At 46.0% G+C, this 21,832-nt stretch overlaps 1 pseudogene; it reads right to left on the minus strand.

Annotated features, from left to right (window-relative positions):
• LOC142254382 (RNA-binding protein FXR1-like) overlaps positions 1-14,523 on the minus strand; it is a 33,799-nt pseudogene extending 19,276 nt beyond the window's left edge.
• Positions 14,524-21,832: the final 7,309 nt, after the last annotated feature.

Consider the following 21,832-nt stretch of genomic DNA (forward strand, 5'->3'; position numbering starts at 1 on the left):
GACATAGCCAGGTTAGCTAGGGAAGGTGAAAACTTGGTGCCCATACTCACGCCCTGTGTCTGGAGGAAGTATCTCTCGTCAAACGAAAAATAGTTGTGGCTTAAAAGAAATTGAATTGAAGAAACAATAAACCTCTGAATGGAATCATCATAGTTACTATATCTGGACAAATATGTGATGCATCATATTGCGACGTGATGGGGGATAGAGGGATATAACCCCACCACATCGCAAGATAGCCACACATAGTAAGATTGCCATTTTTCCATAATCTGTATCATACTTTTGGAATCTTTGAGATGACTTGGTGTTAATGGCACTAAGGGTTGAAGATAAAAATCCACCCACTCCCCTAGTTTCTCACTGAAAGACCCGATCCAAGACACAATAGGTCTGAGAGGGGGAGGAAATACCTCTTTATGAACTTTAGGGAGTGAGTGGTATATTGGAATAATCGGTGTTTCACAATATAGAAATTTTTTAATTCTGTCTGAAGTAGCACCCGTACTAATTCCCACCTGTAATAAATGTAATAATTCAGAATTGAATGAATTTGTTGGATTAGATGGCAATTCAATGTAGGTGCTATTATTTTCCAGATCCAGCAGGTTCATTTTTAGTGGTGATGATTAGTGATGAGCGAGTACTAAAAAGCTCGGGTGCTCGAAGCTCGGGCCGAGCCTCCCAAGATACTCGTGTACTCGGCCCGAGCAACGAGCCCAATGTTATCCTATGGGAGACCCGAGTATTTTTGTGAAATGACCTCCCGGCAGCATGGAGAAACCCTAAAAATGTCACAAAAGTCTCAGAAGAGTGCTCAAATGACATGGCAACAGCATGGGGAAGACCCCTTGAAGCATTTATCACTCAAAAGTCACAGCTGTGAACAATTTTGTCCGCGTTTTACGCCATTTTTACGGACTCACCAGAAAACCTTCCAAAATGACCCCAAAATGATTTTTCATGGCAGAAATGTTAAGGGCACATACCCAATAGTGAGATAGAGCTGGTGTATGTTACTTTTTGAGATTAATACATGAAAGATTTTACGTGAAAACATTGTGTGGCACTCCGATGTCCCTGAGAAGAGACGTACATGAAGGCCTCTTGAGTCTAATGTGCCCATTTTGAGGAAGTGAGTCTTTGTAGTATTTTCCTTTGCCAGGGCAGTCCAAAATTGTGAGGTTCACCAATGTCCCTGGATAGAGACGTGCATGATGGCCTGTAAACCTGAAGTGCCCATTGTAAGGAAGTGGGTCTATTTCAGTATAGCCCTTTGCCAGGGCAGCCAAAAATTGGGAGGCTCCACATTGTCCCTGGATAGAGACGTGCATGATGGCCTGTAAACCTGAAGTGCCCATTGTAAGGAAGTGGGTCTATTTCAGTATAGCCCTTTGCCAGGGCAGCCAAAAATTGGGAGGCTCCACATTGTCCCTGGATAGAGACGTGCATGATGGCCTGTAAACCTGAAGTGCCCATTGTAAGGAAGTGGGTCTATTTTAGTATAGCCCTTTGCCAGGGCAGCCAAAAATTGGGAGGCTCCACATTGTCCCTGGATAGAGACGTGCATGATGGCCTGTAAACCTGAAGTGCCCATTGTAAGGAAGTGGGTCTATTTCAGTATAGCCCTTTGCCAGGGCAGCCAAAAATTGGGAGGCTCCACATTGTCCCTGGATAGAGACGTGCATGATGGCCTGTAAACCAGAAGTGCCCATTGTAAGGAAGTGGGTCTATTTCAGTATAGCCCTTTGCCAGGGCAGCCAAAAATTGGGAGGCTCCACATTGTCCCTGGATAGAGACGTGCATGATGGCCTGTAAACCTGAAGTGCCCATTGTAAGGAAGTGGGTCTATTTCAGTATAGCCCTTTGCCAGGGCAGCCAAAAATTGGGAGGCTCCACATTGTCCCTGGATAGAGACGTGCATGATGGCCTGTAAACCTGAAGTGCCCATTGTAAGGAAGTGGGTCTATTTTAGTATAGCCCTTTGCCAGGGCAGCCAAAAATTGGGAGGCTCCACATTGTCCCTGGATAGAGACGTGCATGATGGCCTGTAAACCTGAAGTGCCCATTGTAAGGAAGTGGGTCTATTTCAGTATAGCCCTTTGCCAGGGCAGCCAAAAATTGGGAGGCTCCACATTGTCCCTGGATAGAGACGTGCATGATGGCCTGTAAACCTGAAGTGCCCATTGTAAGGAAGTGGGTCTATTTCAGTATAGCCCTTTGCCAGGGCAGCCAAAAATTGGGAGGCTCCACATTGTCCCTGGATAGAGACGTGCATGATGGCCTGTAAACCTGAAGTGCCCATTGTAAGGAAGTGGGTCTATTTCAGTATAGCCCTTTGCCAGGGCAGCCAAAAATTGGGAGGCTCCACATTGTCCCTGGATAGAGACGTGCATGATGGCCTGTAAACCTGAAGTGCCCATTGTAAGGAAGTGGGTGTATTTCAGTATAGCCCTTAGGCAGGGCAGCCAAAAATTGGGAGGCTCCACGTTGTCCCTGGGTAGAGACGTGCATGAGGGCCTCAAAACATTGTTCCCATTGCAAAGGAGCGGGTCTCCTGTCGTTGTAATGTCCATTCTGCAAAGAATGGGCGAAAAAATTTACCACTGGGGGTATACCTGAAACAAAGACCTAACTATTGTAACGGTCATCATGATGGCGCATGAGGAGAAGGAGGAGCAGTCCAGCGATTATCCAAAGTCGAGAAGTGTACCCATGGGTGAGTGGAGGTACATGGCAAACTTTAAACTCCGCTCTCATTTGCTGGTGGTGTGGTGAAGTCTGGCCCAATCCAACCCTTGTTCATCTTTATCAGAGTCAGCCTGTCAGCATTTTCAGTTGACAGGCGGGTGCGTTTATCTGTAATGATTCCACCTGCGGCACTAAAAACACGCTCTGACAAAACGCTAGCAGCAGGGCAGGCCAGGACTTCCAAGGCGTAGAGAGCCAATTCATGCCACGTGTCCAGCTTGGATACCCAATAATTGTAAGGCACAGAGGAATGTCGGAGTACAGTTGTTCGATCTGCAAGGTACTCCTTCAGCATCTGGGCAAACTTAGGATTTCTTGTGGCACTACCCCGCACCTCAGGGGCTGTGGTACGTGAGGGGCTGAGAAAACTGTCCCACATCTTAAAGACTGTTCCCCTACCTCTGGCGGATTGGACTTGTGCCTCTCTCGGCTGTACGCCTCGGTTGTCCACTGATTCCTGACCTATGCCGCTAGCGTTTTGTGAGGGGAATGCTTTGCCTACTTCCGTGAGTATGGCCTTCCGAAACAGCTGCATTTTGGTTGACCTCTCCTCCACGGGAATAAGAGACAAAAAGTTCTCCTTGTAGCGTGGGTCTAACAGTGTTACCAACCAGTAATGATTGTCGGCCAAGATGTTCTTAACGCGAGGGTCACGAGACAGGCAGCTTACCATAAAGTCAGCCATGTGCGCCAGACTCTTAACAGCCAGGACTTCAGTAGCCTGACCAACAAGATGACTGAACATGCTGTCCTCCTCCTCCTCCTCCTCCTCCTCCTCCTCCTCCTCCTCATCTACCCTGTCCTCTGGCCAGCCACGCTGAATCGAGGATATGACTGGTGTGCATGTCATATCCTCAATTTGGCCGGAGAGTTGCTCCATGTCTTCATCCTCCTCCTCGTCATAGTCCTCCACTGCACGTTGTGATGAGACGAGGCTGGGCTGTGTGTTATCACCCACACCCACTACTGTTTCTTGCTGCAACTCATCGCGCTCCGCCTGCAATGCATCATGTTTGTTTTTCAGCAGGGACCGTTTTAGAGGGCAGAGTAGCGGTATGGTGACGCTAATAATGGCGTCATCACCACTCACCATCTTGGTGGAGTCCTCAAAGTTTTGGAGGATGGTACATAGGTCTGACATCCATCTCCACTCCTCAGGTGTTATGTGTGGAGTTTGACCCATTTCCCGACGGCTTAGGTGATGCAGGTACTCAACAACTGCCCTCTTCTGCTCACATATCCTGACCAACATGTGCAGAGTTGAATTCCAACGCGTGGGGACATCACACACCAGTCTGTGAGCCGGAAGATGCAAACTGCGCTGAAAGCCGGCAAGGCCGGCTGAAGCAGTAGGTGACTTTCGAAAATGTGCAGACAGGCGGCGAACTTTTACCAGCAGATCAGACAGCTCTGGGTATGACTTTATAAACCGCTGAACCACGAGGTTGAGCACATGGGCCACGCATGGAACATGTGTCAGCTGGCCTCGCCTCAAAGCCGCCACCAGGTTCCGGCCATTGTCACAAACGACCTTTCCTGGCTTTAGGTTCAGAGGTGTGAGCCAGTGATCTGCCTGCTGTTTCAGAGCTGTCCACAGCTCTTCTGCATTGTGGGGTTTGTCACCTATGCAGATTAGCTTCAGCACAGCCTGTTGCCGCTTCGCCGAGGCAGTGCTGCAGTGCTTCCAGCTTGTGACTGGTGTGGAGGGCACAGTGGATGAGGATGCGCAGGAGGAGGAGGAGGCTGAAGAGCATGACATTCCGGAGCTGTAGAGTGTGGGTGAAACACTGACTGAGGTAGGGCCTGCAAACCTTGGTGTGGGAAGGACGTGTTCCGTCCCTCGCTCAGACTGGGTCCCAGCTTCCACAATATTAACCCAGTGTGCCGTCAACGAGATGTAGCGGCCTTGCCCACAAGCACTTGTCCACGTGTCTGTGGTTAGGTGGACCTTGGGTGAAACAGCGTTGTTCAGGGCACGTGTGATGTTTTGTGACACGTGGTTATGCAACGCGGGGACGGCACACCGGGAGAAATAGTGGCGGCTGGGGACCGAGTAACGTGGGACAGCTGCCGCCATCAGGTCACGGAATGCTTCTGTCTCCACCAGCCTAAAAGGCAACATTTCCAGCGCAAGCAGTCGCGAAATGTTAGCATTTAGAACTGTGGCATGTGGGGTGTTGGCAGTGTATTTGCGCCTGCGTTCAAAGGTTTGCTGAATGGATAACTGAACGCTGCGCTGGGACAAGGACGTGCTTGATGATGGTGTTCTTTCTGCGTAGGCAACTGCAGGTGCAGGAGTGGAGGAGGCTTGTTCGCAGGCAGCATGGACAGAGGATTGGCTCGCATGCACAACCAGCGAAGACGTAGCAGTGACATCAGCAAGCACTGCTCCTCGACTCTGTTGTACTTCCCACAAAGTCGGGTGCTTGGCTGACATGTGCCTGATCATGCTGGTGGTGGTCAGGCTGCTAGTTTTGGTACCCCTGCTGATGCTGGCACGGCAGGTGTTGCAAATGGCCTTTTTTGAATCATCTGGATCCAACTTAAAAAACTGCCAGACTCGTGAAGACCTAACATTTGTACAGGCACCTTGTGTCGTCGTGTTGTTCCGGGGAACGGTTGCCTGACTTCTGCCTGGGGCCACCACCCTGCTTCTTACTGCCTGTTGTGATGCTACGCCTCCCTCCCCCTGTGCACTGCTGTCCTCGCTCTGCATATCCTCCTGCCAGGTTGGGTCAGTTACTGGATCATCCACCACGTCGTCTTCCTCTTCCGCACCCTGCTCCTCCTCCTGACTTGCTGACAATTGTGTCTCATCATCGTCCACCACTTGTTGAGACACGTTGCCAACTTCGTGAGAACGTGGCTGCTCAAATATTTGGCCATCTGTACAGACGATCTCCTCATGACCCACTTCAATATGAGCTGGCGAGAGGCCAGAATGTGTGAATGGAAACGTGAACAGCTCTTCCGAGTGTCCAAGTGTGGGATCATTAATGTCCGAGGAGGACGTGTACTCAGCCTGGTGGTAGGAAGGAGGATCAGGTTCAGAAATGTGCGGTGCAGTATCACGGCTACTGACACTTGACCGTGTGGAAGACAGAGTGTTTGTGGTGGTGCCAATCTGACTGGAAGCATTATCCGCTATCCAACTAACAACCTGTTGACACTGGTCTTGGTTCAAGAGCGGTGTACTGCTGCGGGCCCCAAGAATTTGGGACAGGACGTGCGAGCGACTAGATGTGGCCCTTTGTTGTGGCGAAATTAGAGCTTGCCCACGACCTCGGCCTCTGCCTGCACCACCATCACGTCCACTTCCTTGTTCCTTGCCAATGCCCTTGCGCATTTTGCAATGCTGTGCACTGCTGACGTGTATATTCACTACTTGTGCGTTATATCAAAGTTTCTGGAAATTGCACACAAGTGCACCTGTACGCTGCCACCGACAGGCACACACGTGCGGTTTTTAAATGCAAGCACGGACGCACTAAGAACCTAACACAGGTTTTAGGAGCAAAAATTAAGAACTCTGACACTATCAGCCACTGCTGACTGACGTGTATTATACACTACACTTGTGCGTTATATAATAGTTTGGTAAACGCACACCAGTGCACCTGTACGCTGCCACCAACAGGCACACACGTGCGGTTTTAAAAACCAAGCACGGACGCAATAATAACCTAACACAGGTTTTAGGAGCAAAAATTAAGAACTCTGACACTATCAGCCACTGCTGACTGACGTGTATTATACACTACACTTGTGCGTTATATAATAGTTTGGTAAAAACGCACACCAGTGCACCTGTACGCTGCCACCAACAGGCACACACGTGCGGTTTTAAAAACCAAGCACGGACGCAATAATAACCTAACACAGGTTTTAGGAGCAAAAATTAAGAACTCTGACACTATCAGCCACTGCTGACTGACGTGTATTATACACTACACTTGTGCGTTATATAATAGTTTGGTAAACGCACACCAGTGCACCTGTACGCTGCCACCAACAGGCACACACGTGCGGTTTTAAAAACCAAGCACGGACGCAATAATAACCTAACACAGGTTTTAGGAGCAAAAATTAAGAACTCTGACACTATCAGCCACTGCTGACTGACGTGTATTATACACTACACTTGTGCGTTATATAATAGTTTGGTAAACGCACACCAGTGCACCTGTACGCTGCCACCAACAGGCACACACGTGCGGTTTTAAAAACCAAGCACGGACGCAATAATAACCTAACACAGGTTTTAGGAGCAAAAATTAAGAACTCTGACACTATCAGCCACTGCTGACTGACGTGTATTATACACTACACTTGTGCGTTATATAATAGTTTGGTAAACGCACACCAGTGCACCTGTACGCTGCCACCAACAGGCACACACGTGCGGTTTTAAAAACCAAGCACGGACGCAATAATAACCTAACACAGGTTTTAGGAGCAAAAATTAAGAACTCTGACACTATCAGCCACTGCTGACTGACGTGTATTATACACTACACTTGTGCGTTATATAATAGTTTGGTAAACGCACACCAGTGCACCTGTACGCTGCCACCAACAGGCACACACGTGCGGTTTTAAAAACCAAGCACGGACGCAATAATAACCTAACACAGGTTTTAGGAGCAAAAATTAAGAACTCTGACACTATCAGCCACTGCTGACTGACGTGTATTATACACTACACTTGTGCGTTATATAATAGTTTGGTAAAAACGCACACCAGTGCACCTGTACGCTGCCACCAACAGGCACACACGTGCGGTTTTAAAAACCAAGCACGGACGCAATAATAACCTAACACAGGTTTTAGGAGCAAAAATTAAGAACTCTGACACTATCAGCCACTGCTGACTGACGTGTATTATACACTACACTTGTGCGTTATATAATAGTTTGGTAAACGCACACCAGTGCACCTGTACGCTGCCACCAACAGGCACACACGTGCGGTTTTAAAAACCAAGCACGGACGCAATAATAACCTAACACAGGTTTTAGGAGCAAAAATTAAGAACTCTGACACTATCAGCCACTGCTGACTGACGTGTATTATACACTACACTTGTGCGTTATATAATAGTTTGGTAAACGCACACCAGTGCACCTGTACGCTGCCACCAACAGGCACACACGTGCGGTTTTAAAAACCAAGCACGGACGCAATAATAACCTAACACAGGTTTTAGGAGCAAAAATTAAGAACTCTGACACTATCAGCCACTGCTGACTGACGTGTATTATACACTACACTTGTGCGTTATATAATAGTTTGGTAAACGCACACCAGTGCACCTGTACGCTGCCACCAACAGGCACACACGTGCGGTTTTAAAAACCAAGCACGGACGCAATAATAACCTAACACAGGTTTTAGGAGCAAAAATTAAGAACTCTGACACTATCAGCCACTGCTGACTGACGTGTATTATACACTACACTTGTGCGTTATATAATAGTTTGGTAAACGCACACCAGTGCACCTGTACGCTGCCACCAACAGGCACACACGTGCGGTTTTAAAAACCAAGCACGGACGCAATAATAACCTAACACAGGTTTTAGGAGCAAAAATTAAGAACTCTGACACTATCAGCCACTGCTGACTGACGTGTATTATACACTACACTTGTGCGTTATATAATAGTTTGGTAAAAACGCACACCAGTGCACCTGTACGCTGCCACCAACAGGCACACACGTGCGGTTTTAAAAACCAAGCACGGACGCAATAATAACCTAACACAGGTTTTAGGAGCAAAAATTAAGAACTCTGACACTATCAGCCACTGCTGACTGACGTGTATTATACACTACACTTGTGCGTTATATAATAGTTTGGTAAAAACGCACACCAGTGCACCTGTACGCTGCCACCAACAGGCACACACGTGCGGTTTTAAAAACCAAGCACGGACGCAATAATAACCTAACACAGGTTTTAGGAGCAAAAATTAAGAACTCTGACACTATCAGCCACTGCTGACTGACGTGTATTATACACTACACTTGTGCGTTATATAATAGTTTGGTAAACGCACACCAGTGCACCTGTACGCTGCCACCAACAGGCACACACGTGCGGTTTTAAAAACCAAGCACGGACGCAATAATAACCTAACAGGTTTTTTTGGGGAGCGACAATTACAGTACAGACAAGTCAGACACTATCTGGACTGTTTTACACTGTGTACACCAGCCCCAGATATGAAGGCTGGTGTACGGTCACCACTACCCTGCCTGCCTGCCTGCCTGTATACTGCTACAATAGTCCTGACAAGGACTCTTCTGGTCACTAGCCTGTATTCAGACCTGGCTATACCCTGCCTGTATATAGCAACAATAGTCCTGAGAAGGACTCTGCTACTGTACGCCGACCTGGCTATACCCTGCCTGCCTGTATACAACTAGAATAGTCCTGAGAAGGACTTTTGGTCACACTGTTTGCAGCCCTGCAACTGAAAAAGCTATAAAGGGCCGCAAAGCTTTCCCTGAATCAGCGACACTCTCCCTACACTCACTGTCAGAATAGCTGTGAGCAGAGCACAGCGCGCCGGCCTATATAAAGGCTCGGTGACGCTGTGCAGGCCGGCCAATCACTGCAATTCCACAACTAACAGGGCTGTGGCATTGCAGTGGTCTGCCAGCCAATCCCTGCATGAGGGCTGGCTCTCAAAAGAGCGCCAACATGCAGAAATGAAGACCACGAGTAAAGCACGAGTATCGCGAGATTACTCGGTCCCCGCCGAGCAGCCCGAGTACAGTGATACTCGTGCGAGTACCGAGTAGTGACAAGCATGCTCGCTCATCACTAGTGATGATGTATCAATAAACTTCCTGGATTTAAAATTGACTGCAGATTTGGACAATAATAAGGTTTTAATATCTCCCTATAAAAAATCCATTGCATGCAATAGTATTTTAATGGCTTCCTCTAATCACCCCAAACATGTCATTCAGAATAATCCTGTGGGGAAGCTTATAAGACTAAAAAGGAATACTACATCTAGTGATAAATTGGAGGAAGAAATTGAAATGACTTGTAATAATCTAAAAAAAGGGGGTAACCTAATTGGTCTTTGGAGAGAGCCAAGGAAATAGTGGCAGGCATGGATAGGGTTAAATTGTTGGAATCTACTAAGAAAAATAGACAATTTGACTCCAAAAAATCTAGGGGGGTTTTCAGCACCAACTATAGTCCTCAGTTTAATTCTATTGTCAAAATCATCAGAAAATACCTCCCTTGTTGTCCCAGAATGATATTCTGAAAAATATCGTGGAAAATAATGATATTGTCTTTGTGGCAAGAAGAGCCCCGACTGTAGCTACATTATTATCAATTAGCATGTTTAAAGATCCTGATAAAATTTCCCCTAATAACTGGTTAAAAACGATAGGATTTTTTAAATGCGGTGCCAACATTTGCAAGTGCTGCAGTTTTGCTAATAAATCTAAGACATTTACATCTATCTCCAATAAAAAACAGTTCAATGTCTGTTCCATTATAAATTGTAATACGGAGAATGTAGTGCATATAATTAATTGCAATATATGCCGCATGCGGTATGTGGGTTGCACAATGAACCCCCTTAAAATTAGAATCCGCAAACACCTATCAGACGCTAATAATTTGCCTATGGTTGGTGCATCAGTAGTATCCCGACATTTTTCAAAAAATCACAATGGGGATTTACGCGGTTTCTCTTTTATGGGCATAGAGCATGTAAAAAAACCATTGAGAGGGGGAGATTTTCATAAAAAAAGTGCTTGCCAGAGAGAGTAGGTGGATATTTGAGCTGGGGACTCGTATGCCACAGGGTTTTAATAACCGCTTGGATATTATTATGCATTATTGATATATTTATACTATATAATGCTGGCAAACATCCTATTTCCATGTTTTTGTATTTTTTAGATTTTATGGTCAGGTTATTGGGTCATTCCGATTGTATTATCTCCAAAATATTGAATCCTTTCCTTCTAATGTTCATGTATGTTGTATATTGATCAATATGCAGATAGTTTATATGTTTGATCTGCTTGTCATGTTCATGTTTTTAAGTCTCTCACATATGTCTATAATTACCCTGATGGGAGTGAGATGTATATAAGGTTCCATGTTTGGAAAACAGATTAGATTCTGGACCGTGAAGAAGGCGGGTTTTACCGCTGAAACGCGTAGTCCTATCTGCACTACTTTCCTGTGTTAATGCTGTTTTCAACCTCTTGCACCATTGCCTTTTAATGGATTTACGAATAAAGTGAAAGAAATTTTTAACAGCAACCTGGATTGATCATGTTATTGATGGACATTGTTCTGCCGTTGTATATATATATATATATATATATATATATATATATATATATATATATACACCGTATATTATGTGAAGTTGCACACAGTTCACACGCTGCATCATTAGGGGGTTACTCAGTTGCTTTGATGGTCTCCAAGGTAGCACACAGGAGCACGGTTCTTTTAAAAGTTTAACAATTTATTAAGACAGCATAAACTGCATTTGTAGTCCACGTCACTCACTGATGACAGTCCTTAACACTCATGGTAAAACCCCACAGGTTTGGATACCACTTTCTCCAAGACTATCCCACTGACCCCCAGTCAGCTTTAGCGAACGCTCTCTCTCTTGGGGGATGTTTCCTTCAGAGAGGCTTCAATACCTCTGTTGGAAGATGAGCAACCTCTCCACACTGGCTGCTTCTCAGACATATAGACTCTCTGCCATGTGCCAAACATTAGACTCCATTTTAGAAGACAGCAGTGACACCTCCAACACACCCATGGGCGAAGGTGGGGTATGTGGATGGCCAGACCCACCCATAACTTTGGCCATCCATGATACTGGGCCCTATGAACACCCTAATAAGAACCTGTGGCACTACAGGTACCAGCACAGAGTTCCAGAATCACACCACTTCTGTGGTACATAGCAACCATTCACAATAAGGCCCGTCGCCTTGTCACATATCTCCCCCTCTGCCTAAAGCCGTCAGTCTTGGCACCGTTATACAATTCCAGACGAGAGACTCTTCTCCACCTGCCTTGGGCTCCAACCCTTTTAACACAGTCTGTCACCATCACCAAACCCTGTTCAGTCAAACCGCCTCTTAAAGACACCTCTCCGTCAGACTGCCTCCAATGGTTAGTGTGGTAGTGAGGCTTACTGTTCGTCAAAACTACCGTCCGGTCTGACCCTGAGCTATCCAGTCCACTAGAGAGGCTACTGTCCGGATACCTCAGCACTGAGCTAATAGAAGACCTGCCAAAACTAGACACTGTGCACTGTCTTTTTGCAGATCTATTATGGCATCTTCTTTCCATGCTTTTTTGATCACCTCTCTGTTGACGCCTTTTCCTGTCACCATCTTTGGCGTTAGACACATCACTCCCTGCATCCTTTCTCTCGGATTTCGTCTTAGAGGGTGTGGACCCTGCAGAGTCTGTGCTATAGTCCAAAGGATAGTTGGGTCGTCTATGAGCTTGGCTCCTTTCACGAAAGGACCACCTTCCTCTGCCATCCGAGGCAACATTTTCATCAGGTGGACCACACTTCTTCTCTGGGCCCCAGCATGAAAGTGGCTGCCACCTTGCCCTAACTTGACAAAGTTGTTCTGCAATCCTCTGTCTTTCCAGTATCATTTGCTTCAGGTCTTCTAGATATCCCATGCGGTATTCTAGGAGAACTTGCATATTATCATCACAGTCCTTTGTTCCCACAATGATAAATGGAACCATACCGACATCACAGGATATCTTGGCTTCATTATACACATCAAGTCTCACCCTTGTGGCACCAGATTTATCAACCATCTACTGCATGGCTCTTCCATTTCTTCCAATCAACTTTATGACAAGTTTTCTGGGTACCTGAATGAAGTGTTCCAGGAACTCCAATAAATTCTGACCTGCTTTCACTGCCTCTGTAGTCTCTACATAAATTTTAAATGTTCAACTGTCTTCCTCAACTTCAACAGCTGTAACACCTGGAATCTTCCTTGCTTGCTGAATGTTACTTCCCAGTGCTCTTACTGCAAGCCCAATTAACTGTTTCTCCAAGTGTCTGGTGGCTTCTTCCTTCTGTACATTGATCAACCATTTTACACGAAGACACTGTAGGTGCATGTCACTCAGCATAGCCACTCGCTTCTTTGTAGCTTCAGTTACAGACCACACCACCAACTGATAAGCCTCTGGGACGCAGTATACTTTACAGGCTCTTATGGCCTTCTTGAATTTTTCATGCACTGTCTCATTGGTACAGGCTTCAATAAGTATTCTGGCACACCTACCAAGCACTTAAAGAATTGACAGGTTCCTTTACCTTCAAGGACATTAGACCATTTCTTTAGTCTCTTGCATGCATCTTTTTTTCCTCACCAAAGGCTCCACCTCTCGAGTTACACACTCCTCAGATTCAGTCCCAGTCTCAGAGCTTTTGGGTTTGCTACTCTTAGCTGAGCCAATTTTCATGTCTTCCATCTTGGTCAGTCAAGCTCTCAGCTCCTGATGAGACCTCTGGTTCAGATTTCCCCTCCTCAAAGGCTTTTTCCATTTCTGCCACACCAGCTGTCTCTTGGGTCTTCACTGCATTGCCTTCAACTTTCACTTGGGGATCTGGAGTGTCACCTTCAGCTTTCTCTTGGGTCCTTTCAGCATCAGCTTCTGCCAGGGTGTCACACCCTTCAGCATGGTATTCTGTTCCTTTTACAGCTTTGCCACAGTATTCACTGTTAACCACCCCAGTACTGGGTGGTTCACCGGTCTGCTCTCCCTGACCGTTGTGGATTTTTCCTCCACCATCAACCTTCAGGATTCCTTCTCCTGTACCACTCTCTAGGATGTGATCTCTTACAGCGCTTTCCAGGATTTCACCTCCTATAGTGCTCCCAACTGACAGTCCATAAGCTTCACACTTGGAAATCATAGTGGACCCCACCACTACTTCCTTGGTCAGCTCTTTTTCTGTGATTTCACCCTGCTGATTTCTGTCATTCCAATGTGTCAGTTTCAGCTCAGCTTCCCTTTTCTTTTGCAGGACATTACTGGATGACTCTACACTAGCAGTTGCTACTAGCAATGTGCTTTCCTCAACAAGGAACTCAACCTTCTCTGCACCCTCAGAGAGTATAGATGAACTGGAGAGAAGAATGAAGGACCGCACTCCGTCCACTGTGCAGGAATAGGATTTATTTAGCAGTGCAGGGTAAAAAGCCGCAGACGCACTGTGAGCTGGCTCCCAAGCAAAGGATGACGGCCGTTTCGCCTAATCAGGCTTCCACGGGTCCCGTGGAAGCCTGATTAGGCGAAACAGCCGTCGTCGTTTGCTTGGGAGCCAGCTCACAGTGCGTCTCCGGCTTTTTACCCTGCACCGCTAAATAAATCCTATTCCTGCACAGTGGATGGAGTGCGGTCCTTCATTCTTCTCTCCAGTTCATCTATACTTGGACTTTTTCTCTGGACGAGCACCCCTACTCAGGACACAGTAATTTACAGCCCTCCACGAGCACACGTGCGTTACTGCAGAGTGATATGCGGTGGTGCTGGACCACTTCTATTTTGTTACCCTCAGAGAGTATACCTTGCACTACCCCTTAGCGCTTATTACGTCTTCGGCGTCAGGAGGAGGTTTTACCTTTCTCACTCATCTGTACCTCACTGTACTCGCATGTCACTTTATTAGAGTCAGTGTCTTTACTGGAGTCATCGTCACTTGCCCTGCTGTTCTGAGTTAACATCTTCCCACTTAGCCAGGTGTCAGCCCCCTTTTCTGGAGCTCCTCCGTTACTAACGGTCATATTGTCATTTATTTATTTGCCCATCATGTCACTATGTTGGTTATTTCCATCATTTTCTTTGCTCCCCACTAACTTAGGACAGTCAATCTTAGGAGGTGCTATCTCCTCCTTACCACATATAACCACACAACAAAGACCCTTTTTAACCTCCCGCTTTGGTGGGGCTTCCTTTGGGCCATTCCGGCTCTTACACTTGCAACTGCACACTTCCCCCTGCCTCCACAAGTCCAAAATAATTTAGATTTCTAATCTATAATAATTTGGTGCAGTAAATCTGAGACTACACCAACATCATGAGAACCAATGTCCCTGGCTGTCTTAATGACCATGCTGGACATTGGGTATTCTTTACCATTATTGTGGGTGCAGCTGACATGGATCTTACTTCCAGGAATCAGGCAGACATCAGATGTGGCCTTCACCAGGGTCCCCAAGCTCCTTGAGTTTACGAGTTCAGTTACAGTTTCCCCATCCACTTCCACGGAACACAGACGTTGCTTCTCGTCAGTTGGGTGGTCTATACTGCAAACTGGACACTTGTAGCATGACACCATTTTAGAAGACAGCAGTGAAAACTCCTACACACCCATGGGCAGGGTATGTGGATGGCCAGAGCCACCCATCCCTCCGGCCATCTTTGACAAAGGCTACACCAAGTAGCTGAAACGCGTTGTCATTGTAAAACATTTCTCCTCTATATAAGAGATTGTCTGACCCATGATGTAAATCATTTTTTATTGGCACAGATGGCTTGAATAAACGTGGAAATCTTAAACCTATTGGATACATTTTTTCACTCCGGAGTGCTGGACAAGTTCTTTTCATTTTACTGTGGCAAGTAACAGGTGTAGGCAATATGAAAACACATCTGAAACCAGATTAAAAGGGGAGAAGATGACTCAATCTTTGAATTGTGTGTCTGTGTGTACCACACTAAGCAAGGTGAACAGAAAGAGAAGAAACTCTCTGAAGAGTTAAGAACCAAAATTGTTGAAAAATATCAACAATCTCAAGGTTAAAAGTAAATCCCTAGAGATCTTGACTTTACATTGTCCACAGTGTGCAACATAAGCAAGACCTTTACAACCCGTGGCACTGTAGCTAATACAGTTAGGTCCAGAAATATTTGGACAGTCACACAAGTTTTGTTATTTTAGCTGTTTACAAAAACATGTTCAGAAATACAATTATATATATAATATGGGCTGAAAGGGCACACTCCCAGCTGCAATATGAGAGTTTTCACATCCAAATCGGAGAAAGGGTTTAGGAATCATATCTCTGTAATGCATAGCCTCCTCTTTTTCAAGGGACCAAAAGTAATTGGACAAGGGACTCTAAGGGCTGCAATTAACTCTGAAGGCGTCTCCCTCGTTAACCTGTAATCAATGAAGTAGTTAAAAGGTCTGGGGTTGATTACAGGTGTGTGGTTTTGCATTTGGAAGCTGTTGCTGTGACCAGACAACATGCGGTCTAAGAAACTCTCAATTGAGGTGAAGCAGAACATCCTGAGGCTGAAAAAAAAGAAAAAATTCATCAGAGAGATAGCAGACATGCTTGGAGTAGCAAAATCAACAGTCGGGTACATTCTGAGAAAAAAAGGAATTGACTGGTGAGCTTGGGAACTCAAAAAGGCCTGGGCGTCCACGGATGACAACAGTGGTGGATGATCGCCGCATACTTTCTTTGGTGAAGAAGAACCCGTTCACAACATCAACTGAAGTCCGGAACACTCTCAGTGAAGTAGGTGTATCTGTCTCTAAGTCAACAGTAAAGAGAAGACTCCATGAAAGTAAATACAAAGGGTTCACATCTAGATGCAAACCATTCATCAATTCCAAAAATAGACAGGCCAGAGTTAAATTTGCTGAAAAACACCTCATGAAGCCAGCTCAGTTCTGGAAAAGTATTCTATAGACAGATGAGACAAAGATCAACCTGTACCAGAATGATGGGAAGAAAAAAGTTTGGAGAAGAAAGGGAACGGCACATGATCCAAGGCACACATCCTCTGTAAAACATGGTGGAGGCAACGTGATGGCATGGGCATGCATGGCTTTCAATGGCACTGGGTCACTTGTGTTTATTGATGACATAACAGCAGACAAGAGTAGCCGGATGAATTCTGAAGTGTACCGGGATATACTTTCAGCCCAGATTCAGCCAAATGCCGCAAAGTTGATCGGACGGCGCTTCATAGTACAGATGGACAATGACCCCAAGCATACAGCCAAAGCTACCCAGGAGTTCATGAGTGCAAAAAAGTGGAACATTCTGCAATGGCCAAGTCAATCACCAGATCTTAACCCAACTGAGCATGCATTTCACTTGCTCAAATCCAGACTTAAGACGGAAAGACCCACAAACAAGCAAGACCTGAAGGCTGCGGCTGTAAAGGCCTGGCAAAGCATTAAGAAGGAGGAAACCCAGCGTTTGGTGATGTCCATGGGTTCCAGACTTAAGGCAGTGATTGCCTCCAAAGGATTCGCAACAAAATATTGAAAATAAAAATATTTTGTTTGGGTTTGGTTTATTTGTCCAATTACTTTTGACCTCCTAAAATGTGGAGTGTTTGTAAAGAAATGTGTACAATTCCTACAATTTCTATCAGATATTTTTGTTCAAACCTTCAAATTAAACGTTACAATCTGCACTTGAATTCTGTTGTAGAGGTTTCATTTCAAATCCAATGTGGTGGCATGCAGAGCCCAACTCGCGAAAATTGTGTCACTGTCCAAATATTTCTGGACCTAACTGTATCTCTGAATGTGGGTGGCAGAAAAAAATTTAGGAAAGGTTGCAATGCAGGATAGTCCGCCTGGTGGTTAAGCAGCCCCAATACAGTTATAAAGAAATTTAAGCTGCTCTGCAGGATCAGGGTGCATCACTGTCAGTGCAAACTATCAGTCAACAGATGAATGAAATGAAATTTAATGGCGGGAGACCCAGGAGGACCCCACTGCTGACACAGATACATAAAAAACTAGTCTGCAGTTTGCCAAAATGTATGTGAGTAAGCAAAATCCTTCTGGGAATGCGACTTGTTGACAGATGAGAGGAAGATAGAGCCTTTGGTAAAGCACATCACTCTACTGTTTATCAAAAACAGAATGATACCTAAATAGAAAAGAGCACAGCACCTACAGTCAGATATGGATGGAGATTCAAAGATATTTTGTGGTTGCTTTGCTGCCTCTAGCACTGGGTGCCTTGATTGTGTGCAAGGCATCATGAAATCTGAAGAGTTACAATGGATTTTGAGTCACAATGTAGGGTCCAATGTCAGAACGCTGGGTTTTTGTCCTAGGTCATGGGTCTTCCAGCAGAATAATGGTTCTAAACATACTTCAGGAAGCCCCCAGAAAAAGATGGAAACAAAGCACTAGAGATTTCTGAAGTGGTCAGCAGTGAGTACAGACTTGAATACCTGTCGAGAGATCTTAAAATTGCTGTTCAGAGAAGGCACCCTTCAAATATGATGGACCTGGACCAAAATAAGAGTGGTCCAAAATTGGAGCTGAGAGGTGTAAGCAGCTTGTTGATGGTTATAGGAAACAAACGATTGTTGTATCCAGTACAATAGGTGTGCAACCAAATTGTAAGCTGAGGGTGTCAACAATTTTTTTTTGACCATTTTTGGGTGATGTTATGTTCAATTTGTCTTTTTTCTCTGTTTTTTTGTGCTGTTCCAAAACACACAAAGGACATAAACATGTACAGTATATAACAAAATAAGTGTTATTGCAATTTTAAGGGCGATATACCGTGTTTTTCCAAAATAGGACATTGTATTATATATTTTTTTTGCCACGAAAAAAGCGCTAGGGCTTTGTGACGCCCCTGCGGTAAACCAGGTGTCACAAAAAGGTAACAACTCTGTAACAGCCCGAATCCTGTGTATCTGTAACAGTCCGCACATACACCATCTCACCAGGACATTTGCACAGCTCAAACACAGGATGGGAGACTCCCTCAGCACCAGGTGACAGGGCTGTACACTGTAGATGACAGGCAGCCAACTGGGGGGAGGTAGAGACCTAAACCAATGGTGGGAGGAGCAAGTGATCTGAGGTGAGAGGCGTGCAAGAAGACAGCAGACTTTCAACATGTCACGCCTACAACACTCACACTGCACCATCCTACAGGGGGCACTGACAGAGATGCAGGATTAGCAGGCTTGGTCTCCTAAGGTATAAATCCAACCCCCCTTGCAGTTAGGACCTTGGGGAGAGGTGAAGGTGTAAGTGGGTGGAGACTGTGATGAGGTTGAAGTGCGTGTTGTTTGTTTGAAGGCAGTCATCATGTAGCTGTGGAAGAGGAAGGAGCTGTGTGGAGTAGGCAGTTCCTGTCAGAGAGTGAAGGAGAGAGAGGAGGCTGCACGGTGTGTGGTGTGAGTAGGAGAAGCTGTTAAGGGACAGAGGAAACTGACAGCAACCGACCAGAACTTGGGTGGTGAAACCGGCCACTAAAGAGGAGGAATTCAGAGGAAGTGAGTGGATAAGCTCCTAGGAAAAGAGAAATCCCAGGGACAAGACGCCTAGCACTTCACTGAAGTTCAGCATGCAAGGGGTGCAGATCTCCCAGGAAAGGACACACTTCAAGTATCCTGTTATTTCTCCAGGCAGGTGGACTTTCACGGTGCATCAGCTAACCACAAAGGGTCTGAGGCTAAGTGACAAAGAGGGAGCCGGGGAGTACCAGTTAAATAGCTCACGTCGCCAGCGTTAGGACGGGACACCAGGAGGCCCCCCAGAAGCTACAAGCTGGTGAGGACTTCCAAAGACTGACACGAGTGCAAGGTGGAGAAAGTGGCCCCCAGGTTAAACTGGTACAGATTCCAGGAGTCCGGCACACCTGGTCCTGGCACATCCCAAGGCAGCTTTTCCCAGGCTGTAAGTAAACCTGTTCAACTGCACTTAGTGACTGGACTCCCTTTCTTCTATTTGTATTATTTTTATTTTCTTTTGCTCCACCGAGCCTCCAAAGCTTGGGGGAGATGGCATAGTTGGACTATCCCCTTTAAATTAACCCTTTTTATTGCGCACCACGGGGCCACAGAATCGGGTCAGGCTACGAATGTACAACCACTGGCTCGGCGACGGGTGCACAGGGAATGGACTGAGTCACTCCAATCCCTCGGGGTCCCGTGCGGGTGCCGCAACTTATTTTTGGGTAAGGCTTATTCTTGGGATGACAACGTTGGTGGTAAACCCAAAAAGCAGATCCCCCCTGCCTGGGAGAATCATACTTACCAGACCCAGGATGTCTCGGTGGCTCCCAGGTCCTGCAATCTTCAGCGGCATACTGTCCTCCCCTGCTTCTGGCTGACACTCTGACATGCATCAGATTGCACACACACACTCAGCACATCTGGCAATATTGATTGCTTCCGGTTGGCAGGGGAAGATGGGACACAGTGCAGTGGAACGTGAGGTCGTGAATTGAGTTGTGGTGAAACAGGCCGGACTGTTGAGGACAGGGAAAGGTGAGATGGAAGAAGTAAAGAGCAGCAGTGCTCACTTCCTGTTAACTCGTTTGTCTGAAGGCAGGGAGAGAGAAGCCAGTAGGTGATAGGACATGGGGCTCACGTGACGTCACAATGTTAGCCCTGGCGTGGCTGGAACGGTGCCGGCACAGGAGGTGAGTATAGGCTTTTTTTATTTTACCTGGGCAAAACATATGGAATAAGAAGGGGTTGTCCTAGTAGTTGACAACTCCTTTAACGTTATTGATTAATTCAAAGGTGTATAAATGTGTGCAATTCTACAATTGATGCTCATATTCAATACTGAATAAATAAGTAAATTTTAACATTTTTTTGTCCATGCATCCATTTTTTTAAATAATTTGCATATAATTAACTTGTCTACTGAGATTGTGATTTCTATAATTTCACTGCTTTTACTTTTTGGAGTTGCAGTTTCAGTATTTTAGGCATGCAAAATCCAGGGGAAACAGGAATAAAAATGTGTATAATCCTGGGCTGCTAGCGGAGAAAGAAATCCAATATAAAAGTAAAGTTGAAAATAAAAGTTGTTTTAATAAATGCGTTTCAATGTGAACTTCACTTCCTCTTTAGGAAAGGCCACCAAACCGCTCACCATGCTCATTGTGGCAACACATGTTTGCAGGATCCAGTCGAGCTTCAATCCCAATTTTTAGTCACTTATTTTTCATTCAAATTTCCTATTTTTCACTGCAATTCCTTTTTTTAAAAGGAACCTGTCACCAGGTTTTTCACTACCAGTGAGCCCTTATATAAAGTATTCTACAATACTGTATATAAGAGTCCAGGCCGATCTGTATAACATGAAAACCACCTTTATAATACTCACCTGCAGGGCATTCTGGTCTGAAGGCCATCGCTGCTCATGAGTCCGGTGCCTCCTCCATCTTGTGCAATCGCTGTCCACCTTCATAGCTCCATGTGGATGATGCATCCTAAGTCATCCGCACAGAGGCCTCCATTGCGCTCCTGCATGTGCAGTTTGATCTACCTGGCTGAGGGCCGGTAACTGTAATGCGCGGGTGCAGGGAAACATGAAAGATCACCCGCACATGCACGCTATAGTACTTTGATCTGCCCCCAGCAGGGCAAAGAGAAGTGTGCTTGAGTGCAATGTCGGCTTCGGTGTGGATGACATAAGATGCATCATCCACACTGAGCTGGGTATGAGGACCATAACAGCTCAAGATGGAGGAGGCATCAGAGCTTGAGCAGCATTGCCCATCAGACCGGACCGCCCCGCAGGTGAGTAAATGAAGGTCTTTTTTAAGTTATACAGTGGCCTGGGCTCTTATTTTCAGTATTCTGGAATACTGTACATGGCCGCCATCAGAGCATTACAACCATGACTGGTGTACCGGGCCTGGTAAAGTGGGGAACATGGGGTAATTACTTAGCTTTATTAAGCCCCCTTCTTCTGGGCCCCCTTCTTCACCGAGCCCAAGTCACAGCCACAGCAGAGGGGCCCAGCGGTGTCGCTTCAGCCACTGCACACATGGCTGATTTGCATTCAAAGCCCTTCTAGGGCATTGCATTCAAATTAGCCACGTGGCTGGAAGCAAGGCAAGTGGAGCAGAGCAGAGAGGCGGCGCATCATCCAGCTACCCACCGTAATGATGAGGTCATCACTCTGCGACCTCATCACAGTGCTGTGGGCAATGCGAGGATAGTGAGGACGCGGCATCCGGCATGGAAAGGTAGGCACTCCAAGAACTGAAAATCACCAGGCATGGTGGGGGGGCC

Source organism: Anomaloglossus baeobatrachus, chromosome 10 (genome assembly GCF_048569485.1).
Source record: "Anomaloglossus baeobatrachus isolate aAnoBae1 chromosome 10, aAnoBae1.hap1, whole genome shotgun sequence".
In the NCBI taxonomy this organism is placed as follows: domain Eukaryota; kingdom Metazoa; phylum Chordata; class Amphibia; order Anura; family Aromobatidae; genus Anomaloglossus; species Anomaloglossus baeobatrachus.